Source organism: Lathamus discolor, chromosome 3 (genome assembly GCF_037157495.1).
Source record: "Lathamus discolor isolate bLatDis1 chromosome 3, bLatDis1.hap1, whole genome shotgun sequence".
NCBI classification, from domain to species: domain Eukaryota; kingdom Metazoa; phylum Chordata; class Aves; order Psittaciformes; family Psittacidae; genus Lathamus; species Lathamus discolor.
Window position 1 is genome coordinate 27,645,234 of NC_088886.1, and position 27,447 is coordinate 27,672,680.

General features: G+C 44.3%; 1 long non-coding RNA gene across 1 annotated transcript in view; it reads right to left on the reverse strand.

Annotated features, from left to right (window-relative positions):
- The window catches only part of LOC136011838 (uncharacterized), a 70,721-nt gene that overhangs the window by 11,439 nt on the left and 31,835 nt on the right, over nt 1–27,447 (reverse strand). The window contains exons 4-5 of the long non-coding RNA XR_010611483.1: nt 18,480–18,649; nt 16,698–16,794 (exon numbers count right to left, since the gene is read on the reverse strand). This is a non-coding gene — a long non-coding RNA (uncharacterized LOC136011838). The remainder of the gene's footprint in view (nt 1–16,697; nt 16,795–18,479; nt 18,650–27,447) is intronic.

Consider the following 27,447-nt stretch of genomic DNA (forward strand, 5'->3'; position numbering starts at 1 on the left):
GAAGCCAGACCAGGCACAGTGCTGTGCTGCTTGCTGGGAGCAGTTCTGCAGGTCTTCTCTCAGTGGGGTCTAACTGGTTCACCCCAACACCAGACAAAAATGGGCTGTGAGGCTGAGATATCTAGCAGCGTAGGTATGTTTACTGCAGGCTGTCACCCCTCTGAGCAGGCAAACCATTAGGGAGTCAGAGACCCTTAGACTCAAAAATACATTAACTAGAGACATGTATTTTGAAGGAAGGAAACAATGGAGATTTTGAATTGTATCTGTCTAGTATATCTGAAAAACAGTAATTGTATGCTACTGCATTCCCTGAAGTGGTAGTAACATCATCCCTTCCTTCCATGCCAAGGAAATTTAGACACAGCCCAAGGTAGAAACTGCAATTCTAGTGGAAAAAAGGCCAAAACCTGCCAAGTCCCTGGAGCTTACAGTAATGGGAGGGGAGTGGAGATATAGGAGGTGGGGGATCTGTGGCCCAAAGGAGAGCCTCTTTTTCCAACCCCTTCCTATTGGGTACAAAGTGCTCTAGAGTAAAGATAATGTTCAGCCTTGTTTTCCATGATCCTGTAATGGTGGAAAGACTAGCAAGCGCTGCCCACAGATGAAGATGCTTGTGCACTAGCTAAGTAGTGGTAACCCTCGGTGTACATGCTTTTAGTTATATGAAAGGTAGGTTTGGCACCTTAGCTTAAAACAGGGGCTGTGAGCTGATCAGCAGTAGATTATTAGATTGCTGTATTTCAACTATTACCATGAGTCTTCAGGAAAAAATTCTTCATAAGTATGATCTTTGGACTGTCATGGTATGCAGGTTCCAGGAGGCAGGTCTGGTTTACTCTGGCTTTTACCAAACGAGAAGCTGCATCATAAAAGCCACTATCACAGTTGACGTTAATCAGCATACATCTTGGTAATTATCTCTGAAAAAAACACCCAGTTGAAGTAGCCCAGGCAAGCCAGAAGTCCCCTACCTATGTGAGAAATGTCCACTCTGATGTGAATGGGCTGCTCACGACAAGAGAACATGCAGCAGCTCTGTCACTGCTGAAGAAGAGACTTCCTCCAGCAGCTCCTTTTGTAGCTCTTTATAAATGTTTTCCAATGACAATGAAAGGTGATGGGTCTTGGCACTCTCTGGGAATTAAACTGAGTGGAACACCTCTAACCAAAAATAAAAATAACAAGAAGACAATCCATTTTGAACTTGTTTGGACTGTTTCCACTCAAAAGGATGACATGAATGGCAAGCATAGGACCACTAAACCAATTACCTGAAACAGTGACCTGTGAGTCCTGTCCTGACAGCAATTTTATTCTGAGCCATTTCACTTACCCTACTCACACTATGCACCTAGCACTCTCACCTGGCGTATCTGAATGGGGTGAACCAAGAAATATCCCAAAAATGGAACTTTTATATCCCCCGCAGGGGTACAAAGCACAGAGAAAATGGCATGACTCAGATACTGCTTGGAACATATAATTAAGATATTAAACTAGATCGTCATTTTATAGGTTACTTTATTTCTAATTGGAAAAAAAAAAAAAAAAAAAAAGAAGAAAACACAGAAGCCAACCAACCAACCTACATATTTGGCCTTCAGATTAATTTTTGGTTTTACATGACAGCTTTTTCCCCTACTTAAAAATTTGCATAAATACTGTCAAGACAGGACATGCATGGTGAAGAATATGCAAAAGCCAGAGCTAAGCCCAGCTGCCTGTCTCTCCCACTGTGCTCTGCCAGGACAGTGAAGATCAGTTGGGTCTGGTAGTGGGAGCAGTCCCCCCTTCTGCATGTCAGTAGGTCAGGGACTTGGTCCTGATGGCACACAGCCTTCCCTCTTGTGAGCCTTTCCTGACAGATCCTGAAGAGAGAACCTGGTTTCAGTTCATTCAGCCTTTTTCCTGCACAGTCACTGTGACAGTGAAGGAGGGGTTTGCTTGTTTTCCTGTGGGAGCTGAGAAGAATAAGCTTCAATGTGACCTCCCCACCAGAAAGTTGATGCGGTTTTCCTGCCAAGAGTGGAGAGCAGGAGCGACGCGACAGTGAAAGATGAGGACACTGGAAGGAAAGTGTTAACATGAGGTTGTGTTTATCCACACAAGGACACCCTGCATGATTTCACACAGATTTAACTGAGCTGGTGCAAACTCCTGTGCAGACACTTACTTGGAGTTCAGGGAGGTTTATCTCTGCTAACAGGATTAGGAAAGGTTTAAACTAAACCAAAAGAGGAGAATGCACATAAGCACTTTCACAGATTACAAAATAAACAAATACAGGGCAAATCTGCCTTTAGACACGGCCGAAGCAACCAGGGCTCCCTTCCGAGCAGTTCTCCTCACAGAGACATTTTATCTAACACCATCCTCCTGGCTGCTTTTCCTGCTGTAACCCTCCCTACCTTACCACCCACTCAGCACAGAAAATTGTTGCAATTTATATCTACATACTGCGAGAAAGCTTGCATCACTCCAGAATTTGGCCCAAGTAGCCACAGTGGCGTGTGAAGTTACATCACTCCAGATTTCGGCCCAAGCCTCACTAGCATATGAAAAAGTTTTCAAAACAGATAAACAAATGAGTTTTGTCCCTCTAAGATGGCAGTGGGTAGCAGAGCATGCCTGTGCTGCGAGAGCCTGGCAGTGTGGGAAAACACTTCCCTACCTGGTGAGGACAGTTGCACATAGAAATTGAAAGGGGATTTGCTGCTTGCCCAAGTAATACCGCTGCCATTGATACTGAGCTCTGCAGTGGTTCATCCGGAGGTACAATATGACACAGCAGTGAAAGGAAAGTTGACTGCATCCTCCTGAAAAGGCAGGGTGGATCTCCATCTGCAGGGTGTGGTTACCTTGAGATGGAATTTGGTCGGACTCAGGGGTAATAGCAAGAGTCCCATGATGTTCATTCTGGAGAGGTGAGGATGTTGGTTTCACATTTTTTTTCCAAAAGGTTAGGAGTTGTGGTAAACCTAACCATTCTTGTATATCAGCCTGTGCTACCTAGGGGGAAGAGCACCACCTTCTGAATTACCAAGTCAAATAGGCTGTAGCAATCAACTTTTCCTTCTAAGTCCCTATCCAAAAACAAACAGTCCCAACCCTGCTTAACTTATGACATCATAGCCTCAGGCACTGTGGCTCTCTGGGATATCACTGCCTCACCCATCATCTACAAACATCAGTTGTGCAGGGATGGTACAGAACTCTCCCAAATGTTTAAATACACAAAGATCTCTGACCAATGGCATAAGCCCACTAGAAAGTGCCTGCAGCACTTCTCCGAGGTAGGTAACCAGCAAAGTCATAAAATAAGGACAGAGCAGTGAAGTCATCAGGAACATGTACTGTACAGAGCTCTAACCTCTCCTGGCCAGCTCCCAGTGAAAACCTCTTGCCCAAGCTGGCACTTGTCATTCAAAGGCTGCCTTTTGTGAATCCCAGCATACCAAAGCTGTGCTGCTGCTCAGCTCCACTCTTGAGTACCGTATTCATGTTCCCGTCATCACTTCAGAACATATTTGCATTGTTAAATCACTAAAAGAAATTGTTTTTCGCTTGACATCTTCAAATCAAAGCTGCCTGAGCTTGAGGGTTTTGCTGGGATTTTGGGGGTTGGGTTTTGGTTTGGTTTGTTTGGTTTTTTTTTGTTGTTGTTGCCTTTTTTGTTGTTGTTGTTGCTGTTTGTTTGTTTGTTAAAGCATGTTACTACCTTTGATGGGTTTCTTAAATGCATAACCCATACTTTACGCTTCAGAATTCATGAAGTCTTATTTGTCCTACAACTCAGGCGTGGCCCAGCACCTCCTGAAACAAAAGCAAAAAGCTCTCCTTGGATTTTTCTTGAATCTGGCCTTTTCACAGCACCAGTTCTCTGACCTCCACGCAGAAACCTTCATCACTGCTTAAAGAATTAACTTCATTCATTCGCACATACATATAAGAAAACAAAGGTATGACAAGCTGTGGAGGTTCGTGAAAGGTCAGGCTGTGACTAAGAGATGAGATGAGCAGGTCTGGAATTTGGGCCCAAGATAGCTCTTTAACCACTATCTACCACTTTTCATTAGGTGCTTTGCAACACAAAGAATCATGAAACACAAAAACAAAGGGATAAAAATGGCTATTAATACTCTCCTAGCTAGGGTAAAAGTGCTGATGCCTGAAGTATGTAACTGGTACATCTGATGACCATTTCATAAATCTCATCATCTTTGGCATTCTGCTTGACAGCCTTGTAGCTGGGAATTAGTTCCATTCAACAGTTTTGCAAACAAAATCAAATGCAATAATTGAGAATATGTATACTACTTCTGCAGAGAACAAAGGCAGGAAGAGCTGACATTATATACAGCAGAGGATCAGAAGTCAAAACAATCTTGATGATCTGGAAAAATTGTGGTAGGGAGGTTTAATTCAGTAAAAATCAGTGCAAGATACTATGCTTGCAGATACATTCTTCCTCCCTGCTCAACATGGGTAATATCTCATCTGGTGGATTGCCTGTAGCCTCAGACTCACCCTTCAAAAAAGACATGGGCAGACCACAAAATCCAGCAAAAAGGAGGCTGGGAAACAATCTCCAGCAACTGCATGAGCTGGGCTGCTTAGGCAAGGGGAGAGCAGAGTAAAGGGAGAAAGTGACATCTTCAACTGTGCAACAGGCCCTGCAGGAAATGGGCTGGACATCAGAGCTTCCAACCAACCCTCCTTCAGTGGCTGTATGATAATTTCACTTTTGATTCCTGGTGCCATTTCTGTAATAATTGTATGCTTTATGACTGAAGAAATAAGCTTGAAATACAATTTAAGGGTAATCTAAAGGTTAAAAAATCTGAAGTTAAAAAAAAAAAAAAGAGGAAAAAAAACTTGGAAAAAGTTTTTCTTATATCATGATTTGGCTCATGCTGGATGAGAAGATCAAGAATTTTTGATCACCATTTGGCAATGTTTACTTGCTTCCCTAAAGGGTTTTAAAATGGCACCATCATTATATCAACTACGTTACCTCCTCCCATTGTCTATGATTTTACTGATGTGGGTATCTTGAGATTGATGCAGCTTTCCAAAGCACCCAGACTGCACAGGGTCATGAACCCCCTCTCTCTGTCATATTGCAATTTAGCACCATACTATCCCTTATTTTCCTGCAGAACTTTCTTAATCTCAATCCAATTTGCTCTACACTGATCTGTGTAGATCTTGCAGCACTCTTCACCTCCCAGATTTCACTCTTTGTGCACAGCAAGCATTAACATTCAGAGTAAGTTTTCCCTCCAGATATGAGCTTGGCTTTCTTTCAGAGCAGTCTCATTTTCCTACCTTCATGCACACTTGTATTTCCTTAAAGAGGTTGAACTCCCATTAAATAGGAGAGTCTAAATGACAAGTGCTAAAATCATTTTTTTTAACCTGTTCTCATTTAGTAGGCGCTCTACTTCCCTGCAGACTGGGCACCGTCTCCAGCCTACTCAAAAGGCTGTGCCTTTACTGACACCAGCATCTCATGTTTATCCTGATTTTCAGTTCCTTGTAGACAAACAGAAAAAATGGCAACTTGTGTGGATCCATCTAAAACCACGTGCATAAGTTCTAAGATAATTAGCCTTTTAGTCGTTAAATGCTGTGCAAAGCACACAGCTAAAACTGATTTTAATCTTTGCTTAATTCTTTTGCCAGAGAGTCCCATTCATAGTGAGGCAGCTGTCTAAATATCTCAGCCCCTTGGGGCGAGGAGACAAGGGAGTCTCTTGCAATGCTCTTGAGTGACCCCAGCTGGCTATTCCCCCAGCAGCACCCAAGAGCTGCTCCCAGCTCATTTGGGGCAGAGGATGTCAGCGGGGCTAGACACCCAAGAGACCATTTTTCTACAAAGCGCAAAAATTCTCTCTTTCTTCAGTTTAGGTAACCCTTCTTAAATTTGTAACAAAAAGCTGGGTAGCGAGAGTGGCAGGATTAACGCGCAGCAATGGCCTTATAAGTGAGGAAGTTCATTGATTTACACCCCACTGCCTACATGCTGGCTAGGCAAGAAACCATCAGTCATTGCATCCTCTGTCCCATATGCCAATTAACAGCGTCTCCCCCCTTGGATCATAAAAGCCCTTAACAACCAGAGGGCAACTGCAAACAGCAGCACAGTCACACTATTGTTGCACTCAAAACCACAAGACTGATATTATTTTCTTTCATTCACCTTGTCTAAGCTTTGCCATGCTATGAGTGACCGCTTGTAATTAAACTCCTTAGAAACAAATAAATAGGGTATTTTTTTTAATCATCTCAAATGGACTTCTAGAGAATGTGATTAGATATTAGTGCTTTCTACAGCCAGGCAGTGGACATACATCCGCAGAAAGAGATGATGCAAGGACATAGCAACAACAACAAGAGCAACAAAATTAATGAATCTGCTCTCTGCAACAGGCAATAACCTACAGCAAGGTTTATTTACTCCAGTGTTTTAATATTCTCCAATATTTAGGAAACCAAGACATTACTGTGTAACCAGATGATTACCTCAGCATGCAGGGTATGTACCAAGATGGGAAGGAGCTGAACTAAGGAATATGCCTGTGGTGTGATGAGAAAATATGCTTTCCTCCTTCTCAGAAAGGCTGGTGTACTCCTCAGCTGAAGACCAAGGCAGACTATAATTTCAGTATTAAAATGCTTATTATGTTTTTTCATTTTTGCTTGGCCAGTTTCTCTCTTACTGGCCCTTAGGTTCTATAATACAGGGAGTGCCGTAAAAATTGCATTATCTTCAATACATTCCTGACATTTAACCAAGCAAGACTTTCAGTTAAAACCACTTGCTAGTGCTTTCCTCCCTCAGACCCTAGAAGCCCAATGTCTTGTGTGAGAAACTGAGATGACAGCTGGGAAGCAAAGCTGGGAGAGGAGAGTACGCAGATTGCAAGAGACATTTGGAAAGCAAACAGCCAACACAAGACAACGTTTTGCTTTCAGGACCATGTTCAGTCATTCTAAATTGTCAAGCAGCCCCTCTGCCAAATATTTCACCTTGGGTGTCTCCCTGCTCAACACCATACTTCAGTCTCAGAACAAGTCCTCAGAGACATGGTGCCAATCAGGAGTACTAAGGGCTTAGGAGGAGCTCAAATGCGCTTCAAATGGCAGGGATTTTTATTTACCTACTCATTTACCTAAGCTGTACAGTTAGCTAATAGCTTGAACAGCACTTTGAAGCAGGAAAGCTCTAGACAGAGGAGCATTAGAATTAGTCATATGAAGACTATCATGAAGCAAAGTCTCTTTTTAAATTTTCCACCAGGTTTCTATATAAGCCAGAATCTCCAGGTCTAAAAAAGTATTAGCTCACAAAGGAATGATAAAAGCCTAATCTTTAATAAAAAGCCAACGGGGCTCAAAAATCATACCTAAGAAATGATAGAAAGGCTTGCCTAGAAACAGAGATTTTAAAAGTAACAACAAATCCATTTGGGAACCTTCAGAATTGCCTGCAAGCCTTGTAGTCACCTTCACAAGAGCTCACAGCCACACTGCAATTACACAAGCCCTCCTCTCCTGCAAAATCAAGCAGAAAATGCAGTCTATCACAAGACAAGTAATAAAAACATGAGATTTAAAGCTTTACCCTCAACACTGCTACTATTTTCCCAGCTTTATCATCCAGGAACTTCTACCCTTTCCTTCCCAAGTGAGGTTGATGGCTGCTGAGGGCTTCCTACAGCTCACCAAAGGGCTCAGCACATGCAGGGTACAGCTTCAGATCAATGTTCTTGGCTGGGTGGATAAAAATACAAATAAATCAAGCCACAATGAAAAAAAAAGCCTCTGGCAACCCGATAGAAAGCTAATAGTCATTATATTAATCTGCAGGATGTGAACTTTCCCTGTCCTTACTGATTTCGCTTATTAAGCAATCATCAAGAACTGATAGGAATTTTCTGCAGGAAATGGGAGTACAACGTGTTCGTAAGAAAAACACCAATAGAGCAGGCAGTCAATATAAGACACTCGACATTTCAGGAAATTAAGTTATACTGTGGTCCCAGCTTATAAGTTCAGCAAGACCCATGAGGGAACTCTTTGGAGACCTGCTGTGCTTGCATTTCAAATGTGACAGCCACATGGGCTAATTCAGGGCAGTAGCCACGTGTGCTGTCACAGCCATCCTGCTGCCCTTCCTTTCTCCCAGAAGCTCTTACCCTGTTCAGAGGCTGCATGCCTAGGCCAGCTTTGTCCTTTTGATGCTGAGCATGCTGTTCTGGGGGTGAGAGAAAAAAGGATTAGGAAGGTCAAAAAAACCCCAGTGAAAACAATAATAGAGTTTCAGAGAAAGCCTCAGACCTCTGTCAAACAGAGCTGAACATATTTTTTGGGATGCAAAGTTCAAAGCCTGAAGCATCTCACCCCTGGATGACAGATCACTTTGGGATTGCAGGCATTGCAAGTATAAGCTGGGAAGCCAGGGTCAAGCAGTAAATAGATGTATAGGTTGCCTTCTCTACATCATTGCCAAGAGGGCAGAATGGAGGAGCCTGAGCAACAGCAGTATTTGGGCCAGCTGTATGGGAGGTGGAGAGACAACAGTCCTGAAATTAAGGGAGCAGCCACCAAGGCTGGGGTTTGCTCTGCCATATTCCTGGAGGCACTCCTGCTGATAGACATAGGGACAAGCGACAGTGAGACCACCTCATACAGGACAGGAGACCACCTCATACATTCACCTGAGACAAGGCTGAATCCTGTTGGGGAAGCTGTGAGCTGCCACCCACAGGCTTGTGTTCCAGAAGGTGTCTCACCTGCTAAGGTGACAACAGAAAGACAGCTATAGCAAAGAAAAGATGACCTTCCTTTGTGAGGAGGACAGAGAAGAAGGAACTTTGGAAGATCCTGAGGAATGAACTCAGGCAGCCCATCTCTCAGGGGAGTGCCACGCACTCTCTGCTGGTCCCAATCTGCTTTGAGAGAGTAAGGGCTGCACAGGAACAAACACAGTTCAGGTCCCTAAGGCTCTTGGCTGCTCCCCATGTGTTCCCATCCAAAATGCTGGGCATCACCTACAACCTGGAAGAGTGCCACCAACATGGCAATCCACCCTCGCTTTGCCATCCGCAAAACAAAGGCCTAAGAAGCTGAAAAGACCTGCTTGATATCACTCAGCTGGTCAACAGAGGATCAAGAACCAGTCAGTGCTACCCCATCCCCATCCTCCAAGTAGAGCTCCTGCTCCTGAAAGACGAACAGTCAAAGACAAATCAAACCCAGCAAACTCCAGACAATGAAGCATTATGAGACTGTAAAACAACCCAGCTAAAGACCAGCCTAACCAAGCAGCAGACCCTTTGGGAAAGCGGTATTGAGATCCCCACCATCTTCCATCCCCTGTAACATCTGCTCCATCATTTTCAAAGCGAAGTCACACGAAGGTAAAACAATTAAGACACTAATGCTGCAAACATTCACCTCCATGTAGGCGTGGAAACCTTCAAGTTTCCTTTTTATTATATGGATGAGATCCTATTTTTCACTGGCACAATAGAAAATAGCCACAAAAATTCCACACACACAGCATCAGACCCCGCAACCAGCCTCAACACGCAGAGCGTCAGTAATAAAACACACCCCTACAGGGATTTAGCACTTTGGCTTGTGCTCAGCTGGGGGACTTGGGCAGGACTTTCACTCTTCAGACATTAAAAAAAAATTAATTATAATCAGCTCCATCATTATTTCAACCCCCGCAATTCCCCTTCCCTGTCAGCAAAGGGGAAGGGAGCCATGTGCTGTTGGGATCGTTGGTTTGCGTTAACAAGATGGGGCCAACTGTCAGTGTGTGTGTATGTGCATATTGCATCTGCCCTGGAAATCAAACAGCAGCTTTTGAAAGGGCATCCTGGGAAGGACCCTCCGGTGCCAATGGAGAAATTCAGGGAAATATTCTTTTATTAAAACAATTACAACAGCTGCTGCATGTACTTCCTTATGCACATATGCAGGCACGTCCCCCTTCCTGTCCATCGCACACATTCCCTCTGCCACAGACACTTTTGCACAACCAGGTGATAAAGTACTTTTCAACTTAAATCTATGCTGGAGACACGTTCTTTCTCTTACCAATACACTATACATTCCTGATGCATTTGTTTCCCTCACACCTGCCATTTTCAAAGAATGTCCTGCCCTGTTCTGTCCCTCTGAAAGAAAGTGAGTCTCCAAAGTGCACATGCAGCAGATGTTTTGTGCTGGCACCACAACAGGCACTGCAGCCAAGAGTGCAGAGGGTCTGAAATAGCCAACCGAAGCACGGACTTCTCAGGGATTCCTGAAATGCTCTCCTTTATTACATACTCCCTTTTCCTCCTCTCTCTCTTCCCCCAAACAGAAGTGGTGGTGTCCTGCAGTACCCTCTAATCAGTGTTTAAGTCAAAAGTAATGCACCAAATTTGAGACTTAGCTCTCTGCCAAACATCCCTGTGCACATTCATATGCCCAGGAAAATAAAACACCAACAAAAGACTCCAACTCCCAGTAAAAATTTGCGAAGCTGTTTCCGCAATGCCTGAAAACCTTCTCCCCTAGGGTCCTGGTTAGACTAGTTGCAAGGTGCAATTCCTGATTTTCCACTACACTGTTCCATTGCATTTTCACTTTCTCCTTCTAGCTCTACTCCACCCACATGTCTGCGCTATACCACTTTGGCATTTTATCTGGCTTCTAGTCTGCAAGCTTGACTGGGATGGTCTCCTTGGCAGTTGTAACATCCACCAAGGCAAGGCAGTGATCCATATCTAAAGGGCATCTGTGAACCCATAAAACCAAGGGGACATGGAACTGTACTGTCTTTTATTGAAAAGTGTGTGAAGAGGCAGGAAAACGAAGACACACTGCTGTTCCTCCCTCCTCTTACACATGCTCCCCTCCTTCCAAGTTTACCTGCAATGCAAACAGAGTTTGGGAAGAGCTCAGGGCTCCAGACAGGACTATGAGCAGGCCAGGCCATCCCTGGACAAGCTGCATGGTAGCATATCTCTATGCTTCCACAGGTGGCTGAAGGGCTTAATCTGCAAATTGATCCAGACAGACAATTACTAGAAAGATGGGGTTCTGATACATGATGGAGGGAAGACTACAGATACACAGCACGGGAACCTAACAGCAAACTCACAGCCTGAGACTGCTAGCTTCATTTCCACCTTCAGTGTTTCTGCTTACACTCACCTGATCCTGCACCCTGCCACAACCAAACAGGTACTAGATGCTGCTCTTCAGGTCTGTTAGCATGATGCCTTTGCTATATGCACGTGTTGGCAACTGCACTTGCATGCAAAGCAAGACAAAATCCAACCTAGGCTTGAGAGCACTCTTCCAAGGTTACCGAAGGCTACATTACAGCTTGCAGGCACCACCCTGCAATGGGGCACTGTGATGTTACAGCCTATGTGGCAAATGACATCTTGCTCAAGGAACACACTTATTTTGTTACCCTCTATAATTGGTCTGTCCATGACAATGGCTGTCTGCTACAGCCAACTCTTTGTTTATTTGGGGTGTGCTGGGAGGAGCAAGAAGACATGCTCCAGGCAATTGCCATTTGCTTTTGGGCAGGATGTCCTCTCCCTTCACACAGACACACTCAGTCCCTGCCAAGCAGGCCCTAGTACAAGAAACAGAGGGATGTTCCAATCAACACCCACACTGACTTAACAAGAAATTTGGAGTTTAAGTACTTTTCTACTTAGGCTTCCTTGGGAAAAACCTCTGTAACTCACTATGCCTCAACTTCTCCATACAGAAATTGGAGAAATATAAGACTTATAAAGCTCAAAAAAAAAAAAAAAATCAAAGAAGAACAAGGATTAAATGCTTGCTAATAAACCTTCAGTAACTCCTCACTCTCCTCAGCTACATCTGTCCACGTGCAATGGATATCCAACTAGCCTTGGTAAAGAGGCATCAATAAGCAGACAGAAACTTTTGACCAGCCATCGTTCTGCCAGTGGAGGCTTGCAAAATGCTCAAGCACCTTCAACAACAGCGCTTCAGCTCTGAGACTTGAAGAAGGGTAAGAGCATCTAAAGAGAGCTTGTAGTGGGATTCACAAAGGTCTCGCAGAAACACGACACCTAGACAGGCAAAGCATTAATGTCCGTGAAATGTTCTGTCGGCCAGAAAATTGGCTGAAGCTGTGAAAGATCTAGCTCAGCAGCTCAGTCTATTGCCCAAAATAACAAGGTGGTGGCATCTGGGATCCTCCCCCACCAAGCCCACCAGCAAATGCCCCAGCGATCCTGGTGTGTGCTCACCCCTGTCATCATGCTTTGCTGGGCATTAGTGGTGGACAGCACCCCACCCTGAGAAAATATGGGGCATTCTTGGCACTTCTCCCTGAAGGCAAGGTCATCAGACATGATGATGAATTCTTTGCCTGCCATATCCACAGTGGTATGCAGGGGAACACAATCCTGACCCAAACAAGAGCCAAGTTTGATTAGGGCTGATCACTCCAAGATCCTTCTTACAAGGATCTTACAAAGAGGGAGTTACTGGCCACCCGGAATGAGCCCAGAGACCAGCACATGAAGTCTTGTGGATAGTTTGGCCAAGTCTCCCAAAGGTACAAAGCAGAGTGGCACAACCCATGAGAACAGATGCTATTTCTGTTTGGAAGTGCAGTGGAAAGTGGCATTTCTCCTAATACCCTACAATCCAGCATGCACAAGTCACTACAAAAGGCATCCCTTCCAACTTGGCACTGACTTGGCCCTTGGAACAGAGAAATACGGGCCCTTTCCGAAATGATCTGCCTGACACAAGGCCCAAATACTTGGCTGAGCAGAGCTGGGATCCACCCTCATTCTCCTTCAGGCACCCTCTGTGGGACCTTAAATGGGTCCTGTCTTCTCTGAGCTTCAGTTCTCTGCTGGGGACAATGGCCCTTTCTCACCTCAAAAGAGGTGCTTAAGCTCATTAACACTGAGAAGACACTCTGGTAGCATGCTGATGGCCTCATCCCACCCAGGCACTTCTTGTGAGGATTTCCCTCCTTTTGCATAGCAATTCCATCACAGATGCTTTGCAGATCTGCTGAGGCCCATAGGGCTCTGGAGTAAGCAGGAAGGCAGAAGCCAGGCCAGCATGCAAGGCCTCCGTGGTGCTTCTATACCTCCACTAGTCCCGGGAAGCGGGAGTCTCACTTCATCAAAGATGCTCACAAAATGATGGTTCCTAGTCCAAATTGTATTTATTTTCCCTGTGTGCAAAATGCATCTCAGCCTTATGTGTTGTCTTTCTCTCCCTGTGTTAGAACCCCACCTGCCTCAGCTGGAGAACAACAAAGGAAGCTACAGAGGCAGCGAACATTACGAAAACCCTATCCTAAAGCCTCCATACACATGCTTTTTCGCTACTGCCATCTGTTTTGCAAATGCAACAGCCTAAACTAAACAACCGCCTGGTAGCTAAATCCCTTGCATGTCAGAAAGTACATGTACCCCTGTGCCAAAGTAAACAATCTCCTGGCTAGTTTACATCAAAAAAGTGCACTAATTTCATTGTAAGCAAAGTAACAACGAATTGGTTCGCAGCCTGCCACAGAGCACTGTAGAAACATCCCCCTGTGAAGACAGGAGTAAACCATACTGGGACCCTCAATGCACGCTCAGCCTGGCATCCTTACCTTCAGAACAGTTTAGGAAGTACAAACCTGTTCTTCCTACAGCTGTCAGATAGATTACATGCCAATGAGCTTCCCTGCTGTTGCTACAGGCTTAATGGTGGTTCAGTGCAAAAAGTAACAAGGATCATTCACTTAACAGAGGGAGAAGGAATTATATGGCCCTTTGGCTGGCTGCACAGAAGAGCTGGTTATGAGCTGGTTGGAAGCTGCATCAGGTGCAGGATGCCACTACAACACAGTATCTCTACACCTGTTCCCAGCAATATGATGATGCAGTGTTGGAATAATAAAAGGGAAAGGACTGCGCTTTCTTGCCTTTTTCCTTGGGTTCATGTGCAAGGACTGAATTCTGCAATGTAAGCAAGTGTCCAACAACTCAATCGAAAACTGATCCTCAGCCAGTGCAGACCACCACCCAGAGAGTAGAAAGGGCCAGGGGGAAAGATGAGTCTCCCATTCTGACATAAGGCAGTGAGCTGGACTGGGGTTGGCTCTGATGATTCTTGCACTGGGAAGCTAACTCCTTCAGGAAGAGTCCTAGAGCCACAGCTCCAGCTGGAGTCTCAGGTTTGGCTAGATGCAAGCTGAAGAAAACCCTTCTTAGAAGGGAACAACAGTCCCACCTGGAGCTTGGCTTCAAGGTCTCAGGATTTAGGGTCCACTCCTTCAGTACGTCAGCTGAAATTGAGCTCTTTATAAGGATATGCTTCAATGCATCCGAAGCGAAATCAGCTGAAAGCCCACCCTCACACTGAAGGAAGAATACTCAGATACTTTTCCACCAGTTGAGAAACAAACTCTAGTTAGACCTGTGCTGTTTTCCTGAAGAGGCAGCAGTGTGCAGCTTGAACTCAGTAGCTCCTGTCAGAGCCCAAACCTGGAGGACTTGTACAGGTCACTCATTAACTGGCTCTAGTACCAACTTCTTTCAAGCTGTCTATGCTCATTGCATGTTTCAATTACCAGAACCCATAAAAAAAGAGGCTTTTTGATCAGGACTATAAAGAGCCGCAACCTAACTTCATGTCTCAGAGCATTAGCTCACCCATATCACTGCCAGGAGGAGTATAAGAGGTGCCTTTCATGGAGCAGAAGCAGGCTGCTTGATGGCACTCCCCCCATGGATCAGTATGGTGCTTTGCAAAAGCTAAAAAACACATCCCCCAGAGAAAAGAAAAAAGAAAAGCCCTCTCTATACTCACTTCAAAGTACATTGATTTGGAATCAAAATGCAGAGAACAGATTATTCTCACATGCCCCAACTCCGGCAGAGACCCATGTAAACCCACATGGCACCCCAGGGCTAGGTGCAGAGACTTGGGAGATAGTCTGAATCCCAGAGGCCTTGCTAAGTACCACAGGCAATTCTCTCTGGTCTCACTTACAAGCCAAGGAATCAGGGAAGATGACACATTAAAAAAGGGCAATTGGAAAAAAATACATTTTTCTTCCTCTCATTACACACTCCTGGAGGTGGCATACTGTGGAGAGTAAATGAATTAAGCAAATCCATTCCAATGTTTTAGACACATTGATTATTCGATGGTCTCCTGTTAAATTAGTGGCTTTAAAAGCCCTCATGTGAAGGACATAGCTGAAATAAATAGAGCTCGTGTTTGGACATAGTCTGTGCTGGCATAAATCAAAACAAGTCCATGGATAAGAACAGAATTAGAGTGGGTACAAAGAGTATGCAAAAAATACTCAGAACAGCTTACAGATTTAATGCATTCTGCTGACAGTGGGGTGTTGGGAGGTTATTTAATCTAGAGAGTGGGCATACAGAAAAACAGAAGTAGGTAAGGCTAAACTAGATCCCACTGCAGTTTGAGGAGGTTTGCCTATCAATTTCTATACCTTGGAGCACTTGCTTCTGAAAACAAAGTTCAAATGAATACAGCCCAGGTGGCACTGTACAGCGCCCACTTCGCTAATCTTCATGCTGGAGCAGCCAACAAATTGGCAAAACTAGTTCAGAGGGCAGTCAGGGGAGGGATAGAAGCAGCACACGGTTGCCTTGGAGTTACCCAGAGTTATCTACACATCACACTGTATGCTCCCTGCTTCTCATAATTAGAGTGTCTAGACAGGAGATGATGCTGGTGAAGCAGCAAGTAAAAAGGTTTTGCAGTTTTTCAGAGGAGCCCAGCTAAAGCAGTGATTACAACAGAGTGACAGACACAAGACTTGCAGAAGCCAGCTGAGATTAGAGACAATTTTGACCTATGTAAAGGTCTTTTCATTACCCTTTACATCCCCAAAAAGCTGCTGAATCAGAGCACTGATGGTTTAAGCACTCAGGAGAGCCCAGAGCTTTTGAACCAGCCTCAGACTGGAGGTTTCTGCAAAAATAATTGCAGCTGTGTCTCAGCTTTATCCAGATGCAGGCATTTAGCAGCCTCAACTTGTGTAAACCAGCTTCACTCCACTGAAGTCAACAACAATTGACACCAGCTGAGAATCTGGCTCTTGGTGTGGTTTAAATATAGTCTGAAGAAAGAGAACTTACAGAAGGATTGCTCAATTCCTCATGTCCATTTCCCCCTTGGGGTAAGGCTGAATAAGATGACTTTTTTTCTTTTTAATTTAGCTTCAGTTATTTTTAACAACAGTATTATGAGTTCACATTTATTACAGCACCTTCAGTCCTCCAGGAACTAGGCTGCCTTTCACGCTTCACCAGGAATCATGGAGAGAGATGGACATGGCACCGGAATGGAGCCACCTCTGGATGCAACACAGGGGATGTTCAGCACACACAGAAGCCTGGCCACAAACACAACAACTCATTGATGGGACTAAAACAATTCAGCTTCACCATTGTAAGAGCAAGCCTCAGACATTTGCACAAGGAAGCAATCCAAGCAGCAGTTTCAAATCCTCCCTTGAGCTGGCCAGGAGATGGACATGATGTTTTTACAGCCATGCAGGGTGTCACGATCACACACTGTGGTCCTACATGCACAACACAAGGCCTGATTACCACACATACTGCTGGGAAAAGGCAAACATGAATGACCTTTGAGAAAGGAAGAGTAGCCGGATCACTCCTACTGTGACAAACCAGGGCTCTGCTGGCATTCCCCCATCTCTTCAGTTCAAATATGCCTGCAAAGCTAAGGAATATGGCTCTGAGGCCAGTTATATAGCAATCTTCATGTGCAGCATTACAAGGCCGTGATTTTCCAGAACTTTGGCCACACTGCAGTGATACTTATACCAATATCTAACTAAGGCAGTGGTGTCATCAGTGCCAGTGGCAGCAGATATTTACTTCAGAGGAGTTTCAGAAAGCTCAAAGGTCTGACATCTGTGCTCGGGAGCAGGTGGGATAGTTGCCAACTCTTTTTCAGTATGAGAGAGAAAGTGGGAAAGTATAACAGGAAAAATGAGAGAGAAAGTGGAAAAATATAACAGGAAAAATGAGTTGTCTCACGGGCTTACATCTGTGCAATTGTGCTAGAGGTAGAGTGACACCAACACCAAGTTTTTTCAGCACTGGTATGGTCCACTTTTTCTGGGCTCAGACTAGGAAACTAGAGCCCACTTAGATGCTACTATATGGGAACTGCTCAGAAACAGCATCTTCAAGACAGTTCCCCTCAAGCCACCACAGAGCAATAGAAATCCAGCAAATAAAAGCTGTAGCCACCATCCAACTGCTCCATCAAAGACGTGAACTCTGGCCTCTTTAAAAAAAAAAGGGGGGGGGGGGGGAGAGAAAACCAATACAAACAAAAAAACCCCAGATCCATTAATGAAAAATAAAGCAAAAGGCAAGGGGTGATGAAAACAAATAAAACTAAGGCTGTAAAATGCCTGGTATGTAAGATGTGTTGAAACTTGCTGCTGACAGCAGCTTGAACAGACATTCACATGCAGCCATTCATAAGATGCACAGTAATTACCTTCTCTGGGAGGCTGTATTATGATGATTTCTTTAAGCAGAGCACAATATCTCTAGCAACAGGATATAATTACAGCAAAGGATATGCCTCTTAACCTCCTTCCACCACCCCCCCAGCCAGCTAAGGGAGAGAGCTGGGAGCCGGGGGCTCTGTGGGGAGGGTGAAAGTAGTTTACCCTGTGTTACTGCACTCATTACCTACAGCCAAGCACGCTTTTGATGGGAGATTGCGGTGGCATTGCTCTCAAAGGAACCCAACCTCTCTCCCCCTCAGCTTAGGGTGGAAACACTCCCAACACTGCAGGACTTTGACAGAGCTGGCAACAGCCACCAGGCCACCGGAGGAGTCCAGCACAGCCAGCCTGCTCTGGGCCGACACCTCAGTGGTAAATAAATAAATACCCAAAATAAACAGGCAAGGGAATGACTCAGAACTGGAACGTGCTGGTAGTGCTGTGAGGCAGCAGGACTTCCACCTCCAGAGTGGGACTTTGCTGGCCTCAGATACTCCACTGCAGAGCCCCTTTGGAGAGCCAGCATGCTCTAGAGAAAGAAACAAAGCTCCCAGATAGGGACTGGCACCATGCCCAGCATGGGCTGTGGTGTCTCCAGGGGATGGATGCCACCTCCTGGTGATTACCTGGACCACCTGCAGCAGCCACAATGCCACAGTTGGTCCTCCCAGCTCAGCTCCCTTGGGGCTGGCTGTTCTGTTCTACTTCCACAGCTTTCCTCCAGAGAGGCACAGGAAATCCTATTGCTGCAGCTGCTGGTTTAATTTACATAGGGTCCAGAAGTAGAGAATGATGCAGACAGAGACAAAACCCTAACAGCTGTGCACTCAGCCAAGGGCCTCAGTCTCTCACACTGCTTCCATCCATGCTTGGTACTCACTTTTCCAGATTTCTCTGGGATGGTGAAGTGGCCAACACAGTCAATAGTTGTCAGTGATGTTTGTTGTACTGGGAAGTGGCTCAGTGTGGTGAAGTTCCATTTGCAGACCAGCAGATAGGGAGGCTGTGAGCATCATGACTTGCTCCTTCTAATCATTTCAGTCATCAGTCCTAGGGGGGAAAGAAAAGGGTTAATCCGTGGTCCCATGTCTCTCCACCGCAAACCAAAAATGCAATGCTGCATCTGACCCTAGGCTCTGTAGTTTCTAGCCCACACACTGATTATCTGAAAGGCAAAATGAGAGATCAGCCTTCATTTTCCAAAATCCTCTGGAGTAGCAGTGCCCAGTGTCTCAGGCTGTCCACCCAAAGCACTAAGAGCAGAGAGCATGGGATGTTTTCAGAACCCCTTTTCAAGGTTTACTTCCCATTCCAGGATAGAGGATGGTGTTGGTTTGTTTGGGTTGGTTTTTTTTTTTCAGATGAGAGGCTGGAAAGCTTGTCTAGTACGAAATAACTAAAATTAAAGAATAACCAACATTTTCCTCACTAGTCTGGAAATTGCATTACAAGTGGGAGTCAGCTTGGTGCAAGTTTGCAAGCTGTGATATCAGTTGGAGAATTTCCCTTCCTATTTCCAAAAGGAAATGAATTTTGCATCCACCGGATGGCAGTGTAGGGAGAGTATTAGTCGTAGTATTATTATTTTCCTTTTAAGACTCTCAAAACTGATTGCAGACACAGCAATTCATTGCTTATTAAGATCTCCCTGCATTACAAGCAGGTAAAAAATCTAGGTCTCATTAATAAACCATCTTCTACGATCTCCATAAGAAGACAAACTCTGATTAGCCAAGATTGTTCAATGAATGATTTGTCTTGTCTGACAAAAAGAAATGATTGTTTGGAAGGGAGTGTGCTTTAAATAGTTCACTCTTTATAATAAAACCAAAGGCTTTAGGTAAAAATACACATAGTAAGAAGGCAGTATTTCTATTTCAGGAGGAGGTAACTTCATGCATGAGGCTAGCAGGTGCTAACAGTAAACAACGTTTACCTTAGAGTTCAGACACTGCGGGACAGAATAATTCTGAGCCTGAAATGGCAACATTTTCTGCAGTTTCTGTTGTCAAAACATTTCGATGAGCAGAAAGTCTATTCAGCTCTCAGACATGGCAGGAGATTAGTTATCAACTGCAGGGAACAAATTTTGTTTCCTCCACAGCATAAAGTTCTAAATAATAAGGCTGAATGTTAAAATCCAGGTAAATAATGTTAGTGAGATCCATCGTATCAGCAAGACGATTGGCCCAGAGTAATAAGCTCTGGAAAATCAGCAGAAAAAAAGCCCTGGGGAGCTAAGCGACAGGCTACCCTGTTGCCACTAGAGGGCAATAGCAATCAAGCGACTAAAACCTCTCGAGGCGAGGAGCTGTTTGCGAAGGGCTGGTCGAACACGGCCAAGCCGCGTTTCCCGAGGAGGCAGCCGCTGCTCCCCGCCGAGCTCTGGTCGCGGTCTGCGGCGCGGCTCTCCCGGGGCAGCCCCCCGGCCTTGCCGTCGGCGAGCTCGACCTCCGTGCGGCAGGCAGGTAGCGCCTGCTGTCAGCCCCGGGGTTTGGTTCGTCCTGGGTTAGCGAGTGGAAAATATTCGCAGATGGTTTTGGTCTAGAAAAACAGCCACAAGTAAAAGAAGTACTTTTAACGGCATGTGTTTAAGCATCATCAAATAGGTGGTCAGATGCTGCTCTGAACAGATGATTGATCCAACATAACACATCATTCAATTCCAGATGTTGCAGAGAGTGAGAAAGGGAGATGGAAAGACTTCAGCAGCCTCATGTATTTGGCTTACTGCAGGAAGGTTTGGAGGTGATTTGATCTAAATCTATTAACGTTTCTCAGTGGGGGACTGTGGGAGATGCTAAAGGACTCCAAGAATCTAACAAACAAAACTATAACTAGAACCAGAAGCTCAAAGTAAAAGCTGGATAAAATCAAACTGGAAATAATATGAGCACTTAAAAATTAAAACTTGCAATAATGCCAGTAGTTAATCACTTGAACAAATGTAGGGGAGAGTTTTATTCTCCACTCTTTGAGCTCTTAAAACAAGATTTGCTGTCTTCCTGAAATATGTGCTGTAGCTTAACAGTGAATTATTAGCCTTGATGCAGACATTACAGGTACAGGTCTCGTCTGAATGAGGCAGAAGGTGAGACTACATTAGCAGCATGGTCTCTTCTTGTAATTACAGTCCACAAATATCAAGGTTCTTGTCACAGAGAATTGTCTTTAAGCTGTAGGGGATGACTCCCACCTTTGCAAACTCAACTTCACAGGCTGTGTCAAAGCAGCAGCGACAGCAGCTCCAAGGACTCTGCCACACAAAGAGCAGAGGTGGCCTTCAGCTAATGGGGTGCCTTCTATTGTCCAGTCATTACCTGTCTCTTCAAACAGAAAGACCATGAGCATGAAGAAACTATTGTCTACAGCAGACTGTCCAGAGCCAACAGCTGGGCCACTCTGTACCCCTGGTGGGGTACTGGTTCCTGGGCTGTGGCACCATCTGAGAAGACACTCAGGGCAGGAACTGATATGTGAGATTCATGAAGATGTGGGACACGTTCAATGTTTTGAGACTCCAGAGGTGTTAGTAATGGAGAGGTCACTTAGCCCAGAAAGTAATGTCTGCAGTGCCTGCCCTTTTCCTTCCCAGTCATGGGCCAAAGGGAGATCTTTAATGAAGGAGAAGGAGTGGATACAGCTCCTTGGGAGCATGTTGCACAGACAACACAGACTTGTGACTCAAGCATCCAAAAGCATTATACCACTGAAACACCCCCAGCCTCAGCCCAGCCCTTGAGCCCTGCAGGACAGACAACACCAACAAAAACAAAAGCTCAGTCTTTCCCACCGAGACACAGATTACTGCTATACCAGCTGTAAACTGTTTCCAACCTAACCAAATGTCAGTGCTTAACAAGGCTGGACAGGTATAAAACAGACAGAATGTGATGACAGCAACTGGCCCTTGCAATAACGTAGGGGTATTTCTCTGCAGAAGCAGCATGAGATGGTAGAGGAACAAAGCAGGTAGAGAGTGGAAGCACACAGCACTTGGTGTTCAAGCTCCTCTGCAGAAGAAGGGCTTGTAGGGACTTTTGAGTGTTTTATCAAGGCTGAAAAGTTCTGTCAGCAAGCAAGGAAGCTTACTGGGAAACAGCACAGACACAGAGGACATGGCGCACTGCACCAGGCTGGGGATGATGGGCTTGTGTTGAAACGGGAGTGCTGGTCCAGGTGACTATACCTGCCACAGGGAGGGGGAGCTCAGCATGCTGGGCTATTTGCTGTTTTCTGATCTGGAAAAAGGTAAAAATCCCACTAAATTAAGGCAAGAGGATTTGATGTGAAAAAGAAGGTGGCAAGAACATGTTTGGACATTGTACTCTTTTGTAGGACAGGATATGACCTGGTCCAACCTCCTCCAAACGTCTGCAACAACTCTCACTCTCCTTCCTCACATTAACTCCAGCCTCATGTAAGAACCCCAAGATGTCACTCCTGCTTTCTTCAGGCTTGAACTCTCCCTTGTGTGCTCACATGTGATCTCTAATGTCTGCAGCCTGCTCCTGATAAAGAAACCACATCTGCGGGGGATTCCTGTTTAGCCCAAGTGATCAGCAGTCAAAACCCATCTCTTAGGATCAGCCTGCAATGCCTTTCTTGTGACACGTAACTAGAGTTGTTCTACAAAGCAACAAGTTACACTACTTTTCCGCACAAATCAACGCCGAAGCAGAAAGCCTGGAGTAACAGTGGCTCTCCCAATTTCCAGGGCCAACAGCATATGGGGTGTACCTTTATGCATACTCACATACATACAAGCAAAGCAAGCACCATGACCTTAAAAGTAAATGCTGGAGCCAAAACCGTGCTCCTACACTCTCCTGCTCAGTTTGCAGGACAGGAGAGAGGCAGCAAGTCTGATACAGGCAGCAGTCAGATTGACACAGTGCTGGTGAATGTAGGAAAGTGAAAGAATCTAGGTGGGAGTCCACAGCCAAATTAGGGGTCGAAGGGTTAAGAGAAGAGAGCCCATTATTCCCCTCTACCACTGTGTTCCAGGCATAAGAAACATTTGGAGCTAATTAGAGGAAGAACAGAACAATGCACTAGAGAAAGCAACAATGCCCTGGTTCAACCCAGCAGATGAGCTTCGTGCTCAGAGCAAATTGGTCTAAAATGAGTATTGCTCTATCTCAAAACCAGAAAGGTGTGACCTACTCTCTGACCCTGGCATCAGCTGGCAGGAACAGAATTGACAGAATGATTCTTCATCCCCATCATGTAGAGACTGAGCATATTCAACTCCATCTCAGAAATAAAAGCCATCAGCTTTTCCAGCTGATTTGAGGTAACTAATAATACAGAACTGCACTTATTAACTAAACTGGACTGTATTGTGAAGAGCTCCAAGGCAACAACTAAATGGACTTGACATAAACAGCCATGATAGGGTCTTTGTGACTTCGAAGCCTAAAGTAATAGCCTTAACATTTGTAAAAGTAAAGTATTTTCATTTATTAAATTATTTTAATGGACTTTTGTGAAAATTTTGCTCCTAAATAGTAAAAATTTCCAAATCTGAGGCTACAGCATCTGAATACTAGGCTCTACACAAGGTCTGGGAAACTTTCTGGAAGTTATTCTGGAGTAACTTCTGGAAGTTATTTTCCAAAGCCACTTAGAAGTTGCAGTGTCAAGCTAGCTTGATTTTATTGTGAGTTGATTATTTGGGTGTTGTCTTCTAGTGAAGTCACTCTCAGACACACAGCTTGATGACAACAGGGCTCATGTTCTGAAGAAGAAATTAATACTTTAAGTGTTAATGTCTGGAGAAAGAGGCAAAATGTTGAAAGCTCAAAGAAACATAATTATCATTGGACTAGTGGGCTACAAGCATGTATTTTTAGGTAGCCCAATTCACAGTATTTGTCAACAGAGAAATATCAAAAGCTCCTAGGTCCCAGGGCACCTCACTGAAAGCTGCATAGGCACTGCCTGTATTTGGTAGCCACTAAACAGGCAGCTTTAAAAACTTCTGTCTGCAGGCAGAAATTAAGACATCAACATTTAACAAATGACAACTGCTCTTCATAAGGGATGGCCAGCAAACATTTTCAAACCTTACACAAGCTACCACTTCATCTGAACCAGATTGAAAGCCCCTTTGACACATCTTCACAACATGCAACAAAGGACAAGACCTGGAGCATGGCAGCAGGCCATCCCAAAGGGAAAACTGCCATAGGAGCCAGCCTGACATCTGCAGTGACACAGCTTCCCTTCACATAGGGAAGAGCAGGTCACACTTCTTTGCTAGGGCTATTTAAAAAATAAAGCAAATATGCATGATTGCCAGGACAGACAAGTGCTAACTTGATTAGCATTCCTAAAAGGAGGTATTAACCTCCAGTGGTCCTGGAAGAATGTGAATGGGCTGACAGCATCAGGGGATCATAGCACCATTCCCTACCCTCAAGGGACCTGCACTTAACTGTTGTTTCCAGTTGGCTCTTAGCCTATCATTAGGCTAAGCAACCTGCAATATTTGATGTGTAATTACACTGCCATGGCAGTCTGCACCCAGCCATTACAAAATAATTTCAATATGGTTACAAGGATTCTAGAGGGTTCAGTGCATGGATGACAGCCGTAGGGCTTCCACATGCCAGACCAAACATCACTATGACAGTGCGGAGTTACCACCTAACTACATCCTTAAAAAAAGTTAACCTCCCCCCCAGATCCCCTATAAAGAAGGACAAGGAGTGAAAGCAAGAGGAAAAAGTCAATGGCAAGGATAGAATGCCAAGCAAGAGAGCAGAAAGCTAGTCACTGTGTATGGGAAATTTCACAGATCTGTATTCCCATCTTCTGCCAGAAATTCCCTGCGTTTCAGAGCCTATCTGGTACAGTGGTATAGATCCTGAGGAGCAGACAATTTAAGATATGCCTGTATTGAGGATACTGCATTCCCAAAAGAAGGTGGAAGAAGCCTGTTGACAGCATATCTTCTTGCTGCCAAATGATCAGATCGGTTGTTGCAGGAATCTGGGTATATTTCCTATGCTGTCCACAACAATTGCATAATAGCAATGTTTTAAGGAGCAGATTCCTCTGTGCCTACACCAGCTTAAAACTGGCTTTTGAAAAGGAGCTTTTTCCTCCCCATTTTGTCTGGTCTGTTCCAGTCACAAATTCTTTGGAGAAGGGAATGGCTGAGTTTCAGGGCGTGTTCGAACATCACCCAGCACTAGGAAACGCAGCATCAGTTTTTGCCTCTTGTGGCCAAGACCACATAAAAGGCAGACTTGGCACCTTCAACCTGGGATTTAGCAACAAGAAGGTATTTCAGTGACATCTGGGAAAAAAACACATAGTGATCGCTGTCTGCTGGGTTGGAAGATCTTAATACTGTTTTAGCAAGACCGAGTTCTACAAGTGGGAAAGCCATTTACTCAATCTTCTGTGCTCTTTTCTGTCTTCACCTGCACTAAGAACAACTGGTCAGTACTGTTTCTTGTGTGAAGTGTCACTTCCTGCAAAAAGCAGAAAGTGAGTTTTGGTTATGGGCTTGGCCTGAGCAGCAAATCAGCCGTGAAATGAGTTGGTCCAGAGTTCAGACCTAACCTTGGAGAACAATAGGAAGTGCTCGCTACCACAACACTGTCATGGAAATGGATGCCTTGCAGTAATTCTAACCTAAGGTATTTCCTCCTTTTAACTGTCTTTTCAGGCATGTTGAACAACAATAGCATGGGAGTGAGAAAGGATATCAATGCCAGTTCTCCATCAGTGATGCTGGCTTCTCCAGCAACTATCCGTTCTCTTACTGGTATAAATGGGCACCTTCCTTCCAGCCACATTAACCTCCACTAACTCAAGATCAGATAGGGACTTCTTTTCTGCACCTCTTCAGGACGGCAAATAAAAACACAAGTTTTTCAGAAAGTATTAAGATGGGAAGCTGTATTTAAAACTTGGGAAAAAAGGGCTTCTCTCAAAAGATGACATTTTGTGGGTGATGTCTTGGGCAGATATACAGGCGTTTAGCACAAAATGGCTTTCCAAAGCACCTAAACCTGATCCTGCCATCACCTACTTCTGCACTTTTCAAATGGCTTTAAGAGACCTCAGAGTAGTCAGGAACGGCAATAGTTGTTATTCTTGTCTCCGCTAAATCTAGGATGCCACCTGCAAAGATTCTTAAGTACAGAACATTTACACTCTCAGACAAGAGTGATGTGCCACCTATTAGAATGAAGACTTGTCATTTGGCAACTGCTAGGATTTTTTTAACTAGAAATAGGCACTGCAGAGAAGCACCAAGTTCCAGCAAAAAGAAAAGCTCTGGCATCAGCCTTTATTGTTTCCTTTAAAGAAACAGCTAGCAGAGACCTTTAAATCGAAATCAATAATGATTCAAGTTCCCATCTCTCATTGCCTGCTCTGAGCAAATCACAGGTTCACTGATGTTGACATGTCTGTTATTATTATCTTGTTTAAACAAAGAAAACAGTAATAACTCCCAAAAAAAATGCATCCACAATTTATAATCAGTAGGTTTCCAAGTACTTTTCAAAAAGGACAGTGTAGTTATCTCAGTTTTATGGGTGACTATCTGCATTTTAATACTGGAATAACTAAGGCACAGGAAGAATTAACTTGCTCAGCTAGCCAATGAAATACAAAGGAACAGAGCCAGATATCTTGAATCCCTATCAAATGCCTTCCAGATAACACTCTAGGTAATATAATCAATTAGAAACATTACATATCACTCATCTTCAAATAATTTCACAAACAGTGAACAGACATCATCAGTGTTAAACCACACTGCATCTCAGTATCCCATTGCACCATCTGCTTTGATCATCTTTGCTCTATGTTTAGAATTCATGTAATTAATAGATCCCATTCTAAGAGGACTGAGATAACTGACTTATCTAGAAATCACTTCAGAAAGAATATAGACTAGAAATAGGTCTGCATTCTAAATATACACCTAACTGTAGGTGCTCTAGGCCAAGCACCAGCTTCATGTTAAGCAACTCTAGCACCTAGTCCAGCACAACCCAATTAGCTTGGGCATTTGTCCTGTATCCACACACCTCACATGCACCATTGTGCTGCAGCTCTTCCAGCCCTCCCATATCTTCTTTCCAGCAACATGCCACCCACACCATCACCACAGCCAAAACCCATATTTGCATTCACAACCTCTCAAACAAAATCCAGAAGCTTGAGAAGTTTTCTCTGTACTTCTGGTGACATGGACCTTCTATGGCTTGGTCAAACACTTGTGGCTAAAATAAGAAAATGTTGTGAAAGAACAGTAAAATAAACCTGACAATAAAAGACCACAGCTAGAATGTAACTACTTCTGCTTCATTTCCGGATCATCAGATCCATGTCAAATGTGTAGATGGTGCCTCCATAGAAAACCATTAACATTAGTTTGCTTTAGATCCTGTACTCCATAGTAGACAAATCAAAATTACTTATCTAGTCCATTACCTATTCTTCACGTGGAAAAATCCCAAACAAAACAAAACCAAAAAGACAATCATTCATGTCCCAACATTTCTCATGCAGATGGCAACAAGGCAGCCATGACACCATGACATTCTGACAGTCTCTCATAGGTTTCACCACAAGGGAAGACCTACAAAGTCTGAGCAAGAAATATCTCAGTCACCAAAATGCTGAAAACTACCAAAATGATCTCAAAGATCTTAAGCTATTACAACAAAACCCAAGGCAGAAGCACAGGGAGCCTCATGGGTTACTGCAAGCATCTGTTGGTTTACAGAAGTTTCTAACATGTTTAAGAGGATTTTTAACATGTGTTATTTCAGCAGCTTTCCTGAAACTACATTAAATTTAGAGCAATGTTAAACAAG